Genomic DNA, 8,914 nt, shown 5'->3' with positions numbered 1-8,914 from the left:
GGATTTTGTTACTTTTGGACCGAGCCAGGATTGCTGTTTTCTCCCTATTTCCAGTATTTATGCTAAGCTAAGCTAACTACTGGCTTTAGCTTCACATTGAATGGACATATGAGAGTGGTATCAATCTTCTCAAGATTGCAAGAAAGCAAGCGAAATATTGCTTTAAGACCAGGGATAAATGCATAGACTGTATAAGTGAAGCCAAAACATCTGGATCTCCCCCTTGTGGCTGGCTGCAGTATTGGTCATAAACCCCGCCCCCTCCATGTTAGCGGATGGGACAGGGGCCAAACTAAAAAAAGTCAGAGTACACGTCAAATAAATCTTTCGATCATTTTAGATAGTTCTTATCACGCTGATGGTTGTTTGAGTGTTCATTTTTCCGATAAGTTTGGATTTTATTAGTAATTGAATGCTACAAAAACATGATTGACAGCTGTGATTGACTCGCAAGAAGGCGGCGCCCGTATCCGGGATGTTTTGGCTTCACTTTTGTACAGTGGGAGGAAGTGGAGACGCGTCGTCCATCTTCATTTTTAAAGTCTATGTTTAAGAGACGTATTATGTTGAGGCTTTCCAATGTAAAATGGCATAACATGCTGCATGAGCACATCCCAACAACAACCAAAAAAAAGAGAAGTAAATCACAGAAAACATTTGGAAAGTCACCTGTCACGACGAGGGCAGCGCTCGTGACATCACCTTCCACCGTCACCTCGCCGAACTCCACCTCAACATTCCATGGAACATACATTCCAAAAACAGCCGCATCACATTCCAGACTGGGTGTGAGAGTGCCCTCCTGTATCCCATGTTGCACTAGGTGTGGGTGAACAGCTGACTTCGTGTTGCCTCGGAGCGTGACTGCAATGCAATTGAATCCGGATCCCCCCCTTCTCTCTCTCTCTCTCCCTCCCCCCCTCAGTTATCCCCTGTTGCCTTCCCTGAGAAAGGCAATGGCAGACATTATGCAACAGACTGCCATGTCAACACCTGTACCCAGACGTAGGGTTAGAAATAGAGTCTTACAAAGATGAGAACACATGCAAACACGGTAAGAGAACATGTCTGTCCTGCTAGTTCTGTTTGAGGATGCGCGCAGGGCTTTCTGGGAACACCCTTACCTGTACAGAACCCTGTCTTCTCGAATGCTCATCATCATCATCATCATCGCCGCCACCCTGACCTGACCTGTCGGAGTGGGCGGGTGGTGACATTGTATTGGTCTGTCTGTTTTGAAGCATGCATTTGGTATCATTAATGTCACTCTTTATGTGTTGGTAAATCATTTAGGCTACTGTCACTACTGTGTGCTATGATCTCTTCACATCTGCTCTCTTCGTCTCTCTTTTACACACACACACACACACACACACACACACACACACACACACACACACACACACACACAGACACAGACATCCTGTCCAACCTATTCTATTTCAGCACCTCTTAGCACAGCTCTATCAATGCTTTCTGCGGTATACAAACAAACACACACACACACACATAAACCAAACAACAGGCGGATAATCTACAGTGGTGTAAATTTGACTGTCCAGTTCCAGCCATCTCTGTCCATCAGTCCAGCCATGTTACATCATGATGTTGTGAGACAGTTTCACAGAAGGCAAAATACAATGTGAAAAAGAATATATATTTATCAAAATTATAAATTGTACAACTGCACCACTACTGTACAGATTGCCCAAATGTGCATCTTTGATTTACAGGTACTATGTTCCTGTTAACACTTTATGTTTCTTTTAATCCTATTGCTTTCTGTAAAGAGAGGAACAACAAAATGGAAGCGCTTGTAAATTATTATTATTATTATTATTATTATTATTATTATTATGACTATTTTAGATTTTCTCCATTGGTGCTCTCACTGATGGAAAAAGACAGTTGCACATTCTCCTGAGCATATTTTGAGGGCTGTGTTTTCTGTCCATTGAACAGCCTCTGAAGTGTGCAGAGGTGTGGAGATGCTTATAGTCTCTTAAGACCAGAGACACCACTCTGTAAATAGAGAACAGGAGATACTAATGTACCTCATTATGATCTAAAGGACTGGACAAAGTGGAGACCCAGGGAGGATGGAGAACTGGAGCACGATGCAGAGCTAGAGACTGCAGAAGTGCAATGCATCCATGCATTGTTTAGGCTGCTCTTTTAGATCTGCTACAACTATTTACTGCCATGTTACGATGGGAAGAAATTAACGTTTTACATTATTCATTATACATACTGTTGTAAATATTGTGTGTGGAATGGTCCCCCTTCTTGCACAATGCAGTGCTGTTCTGCAGACAGAAAATGCAGCCTTAACTGTGCTGAAATGAAAAAAGACCAAAAAAAAAAAAGAAGAAAAAAAACATAAAGACTATTGAATATATTAAAGAGTTACCTGCCTGTTATTTAAGCGAATAAATATCTATATATGAGAAAGAACACACCTGTATACTGTAGACTAAATCTGTATGGAAATCTAAGAGAATTTAATGGGAATTAAGTCCAACACCTTTTGTCTGTATGAAAGAAAAAAATACATCAAAGTATTCTACAATAATAACTTTGACAAAGTCTGTGTGGTCCTGTGTTGTTTGTTCACAAGGATGCAAGTCTGTGCTTAAATTTTAAACCTCTGAAAAAAAGAGAGATGTGGACTTGAGACACCGTTTTGATGACTTGCGACTTGACAAAAAATAAACGACTTGAGACTTGACTGGAGGCATGATGACTCAGATGACTTGCGTGTATTCATAAGTTTGAATGTTAGCTGTTAAATATAAAATAATGTAATTTAATGTTGTCACTTTTCTAATAGTCTCGCATTACCAGACCTTCCTCCACAGCACTGCGAAGGAGGGTCTGGCTAGTCAACACAATATTCCGGGATGGGAGAAAAACGTGCTCTGGTTTATTGGCATTTCTTTAAACCAATCACAATCTTCTTGGGCGGTGCTAAGTGCCGGACGGAGCCACAGTGCCTCTGCAAAATAGTCTCGGGAAGGAACTTGTTTTGGTGGAACGTGTACGTTCAAAGGTTGTTTTAGTCGTGCAACAGAAAACTCAGATTGGACAGATAGTCTAGCTAGCTGTCTGGATTTACCCTGCAGAGATCTGAGGAGCAGTTAACCATAGTCCTCAGAAATCATAAAAAGAGTTTAGAATTAGAACACAAAGGAAGCGGAAGGTGAGGGATATCCGGCCGAAAATAAGGAACATCCAGCAGTCACCGGAGCAATCCCGGAAGTGGAACACTGTGGATATAGACTACATTTCTAATGTGCACTAACATGCGGGTGGTGATGGCGCAGTGGATATGACCAAAGAATTTCTAATCAGGGAAGAAGTTCCACTCTCTCGTTACTTCCGGCTTCTAAACTGGTTGCAGTTCCACCAGAGTTCCATATAGGGGGCGCGCACAGGCCAGTGCAGAATGAATGGGACTCTATGGAGCTATACCCCTCAACATCCACTTTTCTCAGGATATCATTGTTTGTCTAGTAATTTGAATGTTGCATTCGAAAGGGGAGGCTAAGAAAATACACACTGCTGGGTGTTAGATCTTTTTAAAATGTCAATGACGTCATACACATATACGGCCAGAGATACTGCTTTACGGCAAGCTCTGAGTCGCTTCCTTTGTTCTCTCGAAGCATCGACAACACAGCTGACAGGTTAGACTCTCCCTGTTAATACAACACAGCTGACAGGTTAGGCTCTCTCTGTTAATACAACACAGCTGACAGGTTAGACTCTCCCTGTTAATACAACACAGCTGACAGGTTAGACTCTCCCTGTTAATACAACACAGCTGACAGGTTAGACTCTCCCTGTTAATACAACACAGCTGACAGGTTAGACTCTCCCTGTTAATACAACACAGCTGACAGGTTAGACTCTCCCTGTTAATACAACACAGCTGACAGGTTAGGCTCTCCCTGTTAATACAACACAGCTGACAGGTTAGATTCTCTGTTAATACAACACAGCTGACAGGTTAGACTCTCCCTGTTAATACAACACAGCTGACAGGTTAGACTCTCTGTTAATACAACACAGCTGACAGGTTAGACTCTCCCTGTTAATACAACACAGCTGACAGGTTAGGCTCTCCCTGTTAATACAACACAGCTGACAGGTTAGATTCTCTGTTAATACAACACAGCTGACAGGTTAGATTCTCTGTTAATACAACACAGCTGACAGGTTAGACTCTCTCTGTTAATACAACACAGCTGACAGGTTAGACTCTCTGTTAATACAACACAGCTGACAGGTTAGCACTGGACCGTGATCACCCCCAGTGGAACTCTGGTGGAACTGCAACCAAATTCGGTACAATGAGGCTGAATAGGGAGAGGAACGGCTTTCCGTAGACGGGCTTTGATATGACACATGCCTTTGGTCTGGGCGTCCCGGGTTCGATTCCCACTGCGATATATCAACCACTGTGTCCCTGAGCAAGATACTTAACCCCTATTTACTCCAGAAGCATGTTACCTCTGACATATATAGCAATTGTAAGTCGCTTTGGGTAAAAGCGTCAGCCTAGTACATAAAGACATGTAATGTAATAAAATAATGTATGATCAAGTATGCTTGGGCAGCAGGGCAAACTGCCGCAAACTTTCTTTCATTCTTTCATTTCATTCCCACATACACTGCCCTCAGATAAACATTGACACACATTTACACACCGATGGCACAAACAGGCACAAACAGAGCCTGAGGAATGTACGATATTGCAAATGAAAGATGATTATTAATTTTTTTTAAAAGACATTTCTGTGAGTGAAAAATCACTCTCACAGGGCCAAGTGTCTTTCTCCATTAGAACTACTTCACAGCAGACATTATTGTCAAACACAGGTGTGAATAACATTAATAAAGGCTGCATTCCATTTATTTGTGTAGCTGGCTTGAGAAGACAGGACAAGATGCCCCACCCACTTGTTACTTGGCTGCCCAGCAACACCGGATGATATTTTTGAGGTAACTTTGTGCCAATTTTCCCTGGTTGGTTTTTGTAAGGAGGTCTTCTTTGTAGTCTCATTTTTGTTGTCAACGTTGATGTATAAAAAATATAATACTAAATGCACAAATACTATGATTTATGTTTAAAAAAGCAGACTATATCATAAAAAAAACGTGAACTCAACACACTCATTCAAATGACAAACAAAAAGTGTGTAATCCTTTCATTAGTTTTTGATAAAACTCAACCCTTTTGAACTCAACGGTTCAGGCCTCCATTGATTCCTCCTCTGACCACAGAGTGTGATGGGTTGTATTACATCAGCTGCATGACATCTGTAAGTGCCGATTTCCAGACACAACATATACTTAGGAAGGTACAGTAGTACGCATGCCTATGTTGTAAACAAATATCCCGATATTCATATATAGACTAAGTGTGCAGCATCACATTTTTGAATTGTTTATGAACATTTTGGTCAATAGAGGAGTCTTTTGGCTAGATAAACCTAAAAAAATATATTTTCAGTCTACCTGAATCTTTGGTGAGATGACCTGTGTCACTTTCAGTCGCAGAGATCTTCCAGTAGGGGGGCGCCTCTGTCCGGAGCACACTTCCACATGGAACTGTGGAGACTGTTTTCTGAACCCCATTTTTAACCACATAATCGTCGCTATGGTTAATGGAGACTAGAATTAGGACACCATGATGCGTAAAGCCCTATGTAGATTCACGCACGAAACAGAAACATGCACGTACATTCTTTTTGTCAGGTTTATAAAGCCGTACGTACATCTGGTTCGGTTTTATAAGTCTCAATCATTGGAGCACGTGCATGAGCCTTATTACGCACAGCTGTGGGTATTTATATATCACATGTAGGATATATGCAAACCATCATTGCAACAATATTTCAATTAAAGTCATTAACTGTCAGAAGGATGAATGATTACATTTTAGCACTCAGAAACAGACCTTGTAAAAGTGCTTCACAATTCAGAATTGAATTGTTGCAGGGAGCCATGACCCTGAGACAGCTAAATGGAACTCAGCCATAATTGTATTGCTTAAACCTGCTGTAACATGTATGTATGGTGTTATAGTAGCAGACGGTTCTTATAAGCGAGGCCACTGAAAATCTCGGTGTGGCACACCAAAACCCATAACTGAATTTCAGGAATTCTATTAACCCTTGTGTTGTCTTCCCGCCAACCTTTCGACGTTTGTTTTTGCTTTTTCCAACATTTTAAATTGTAAAATGTTTCTTCTACACATTTTCAGCGCTTATTTCTACGTCCCATTTTTTCTGATATGAAACAAAAATTAAAAACGGACCAACGTGACCCAAAGTCATACAAGGGTTAAGCTGTTGTATATATGTCATAATATACAATATATGCTGAAAACTATGTCAATATGAGAGTTAAGGAATTGCATGCTGATATACTTCGGTCTCTTAATTTACAGTTATAAGAGAAATCTGCCACTTTTTATGTGGATGTCCAATCAGTGTTGATGGTTAATGTAGTTGGTTGAAGCATTATACTGCATTTTGCAACTGCAAAATCTGTTCCTCTTCCTGCATCCAGAACTACAGCGTATTCAGTTAGATAGATAGATGCCAATCAAAAACAGAACTTCCTTGTTCTCTTTACTTGTATTGCAAACTAGCTACTGTATGTTTCCAACAGTGGAAATGGCATCCCAAAATATGAGCGCAGAGGATGTTATGGACAAGGATACATTTCGGTGTTTTGGCTGACTCGGATATTTAGTTGTATCTATTCTAGCCAGAGTATACAACTGAAAAAATGCAGAGAGAGAGAGAGAGAGAGAGAGAGAGAGAGAGAGAGAGAGAGAGAGAGAGAGAGAGAGGGAGTGTGGTGGGAAGGAAACAGCCGAAGAGAGCCTCCAGGAGCTGCTGAGACCAAACACCGACTGCTGGTGCCTTTGCTCAAACTGCCCTCTGATGCCTGCATCTCCAACACCAGAGAGCCTGTGTGCGTATTTTTAGCAAAATACTTGGCAAATTTAAGTTGGGATTTTATTGTGATAGGTAGGACACCAGAGGTGACAAAAGCCTAAGCGATTATCATTCAGGGCGTCATCTCCAAGTTTTTCCAAAATTTTAATGTTGTACCTTACACACAACTACTGTGTACTAAAGGGGATTACCATTGGACTTCACCTGCCTCATTTCACACCAATGGCTTTGACCATCGACACATCATCTGCCCATTTGACTGCTAGGCCAGTCCTCATCTGTGATGTCATAGCAATGTAAAGACCAGTGCAGCTAAATTTACAGTCAGGACTAATGCCGCACACAACCAATTCACTTTTCACGATAATAAACATCCAGCATGTGTGTAAAGCGGAGATGTATGATATACCTTTTAGGCTTACTGTAGTAGTTAGGCATCCTTCACACTGGCTGCGTGGCGTGTCCGTTTATATTTCGGCTCCCATGTTAACAGGTTAGAGCTTACACACTGCCTGCGTGACACGGACGTCTCAGGCGTGGCTTGAGCCGTGCCTGAGACTCATGCATGCTAGAAATAGAACCGACGCCTATTTTTCATGCGATACGCAAGCATGTTGGAAGCGTTTCCAGGCAAAATAGAATGCAAAAAGATGTTTGTCATTTTGACACAAATACATATTAATAAATGACATGTTGATGTTTGAAAGTCTCTAGGTTTTGACATAAATACAGATATAAATGTAATTTTAAAAAATTATCGATTTTCAAATATTGCACCTGTCAATAGAGAACAAAATATTCTGTAGCCTATTTTGCCGTCAATACTGACGACGTTGGCTTTGCTGTAATCAGATCAGAATATATTTATGTTTAACATGGCATTTCATTTTATCAATGGGAAACATACATGTGTACAGACAAGGCTAGCAGCAGCAGCGCCGCATCAGACGCGTTTCTGGTGTGAAAAGAGAAAAATCCACGCAGCTGACACGCAACAGAAACGCCACGCAGCCAGTGTGAAGCCGGCCTTACAGTGTTTGGGCACACAAATATACATTTCTTGCCCACCACCCCCCACTGACTTTTTAAAATAGAAATTTAACGCCATTTAGTTCATTTTTGCATATCAGCGCCCATATAAGTGTTGCTCCGCTCCAGAGTAGCAGGAGTTACTCGCCGAGTAGACTGACAAGACAACGGTGGAGGATTTGGTGTCAAAGTGAAAAGCAAAAGTGCAGAATCCCATCATTTATATTTATAAAAAAGACCAATTTGTTAAAGTGCTCATATTATGCTCATTTTCAGGTTCATAATTGTATTTAGAGGTTATTTCATGACTAGGTTTACGTGGTTTAATTCTCAAAAAAACACCATATATTTGTTGTAATGCACATTGCTGCAGCTCCTCTTTTCACCCTGTGTGTTGACATCTCACTTCGGTTCCATCTTTGTTGGGAGTCGCACATGCGCAGTACCTAGGTAAGGACTACTAGTCAGTCAGAAGCAGAGTATGAGGACATGCCCTGACAGTAGCTAGGTAAGGACTACTAGCCAGTCAGAAGCGGAGTATGAGGGCGTGCCACGCTAGCAGCTAGGCGAGCATTATAATGTGTGTTACAAAGTGATGAGCATTTGTCTCTGAAGTAAAGGCTGGACTACAATAGAGCTGTTTGGAGCAGTTTGTGAACAGTGTTTTCTGTTGGAGATGGTAAGTCCCTTTGCGGGGGGACTTTGGGCTTTTTCACTTTGTAAACCTATTACATGCACAAAAAAGATATAGAACACAATAAAGGAAAGGGAAAACGCCAAAAATGAGCACTTTAACATATTCAGATACTGTCTGTGATTAACATGGATGCTAAGGGAAGCAGGCAGCGCTTCAGGGCACTTCCACCCCGTCTCAACCCAGCGTCTACCTAAATGAGCTGCGGAGCAAAAGCTCG

Source organism: Sander vitreus, chromosome 7 (assembly GCF_031162955.1).
Source record: "Sander vitreus isolate 19-12246 chromosome 7, sanVit1, whole genome shotgun sequence".
NCBI classification, from domain to species: Eukaryota; Metazoa; Chordata; class Actinopteri; order Perciformes; family Percidae; genus Sander; species Sander vitreus.
This window is presented reverse-complemented; position numbering follows the sequence as displayed.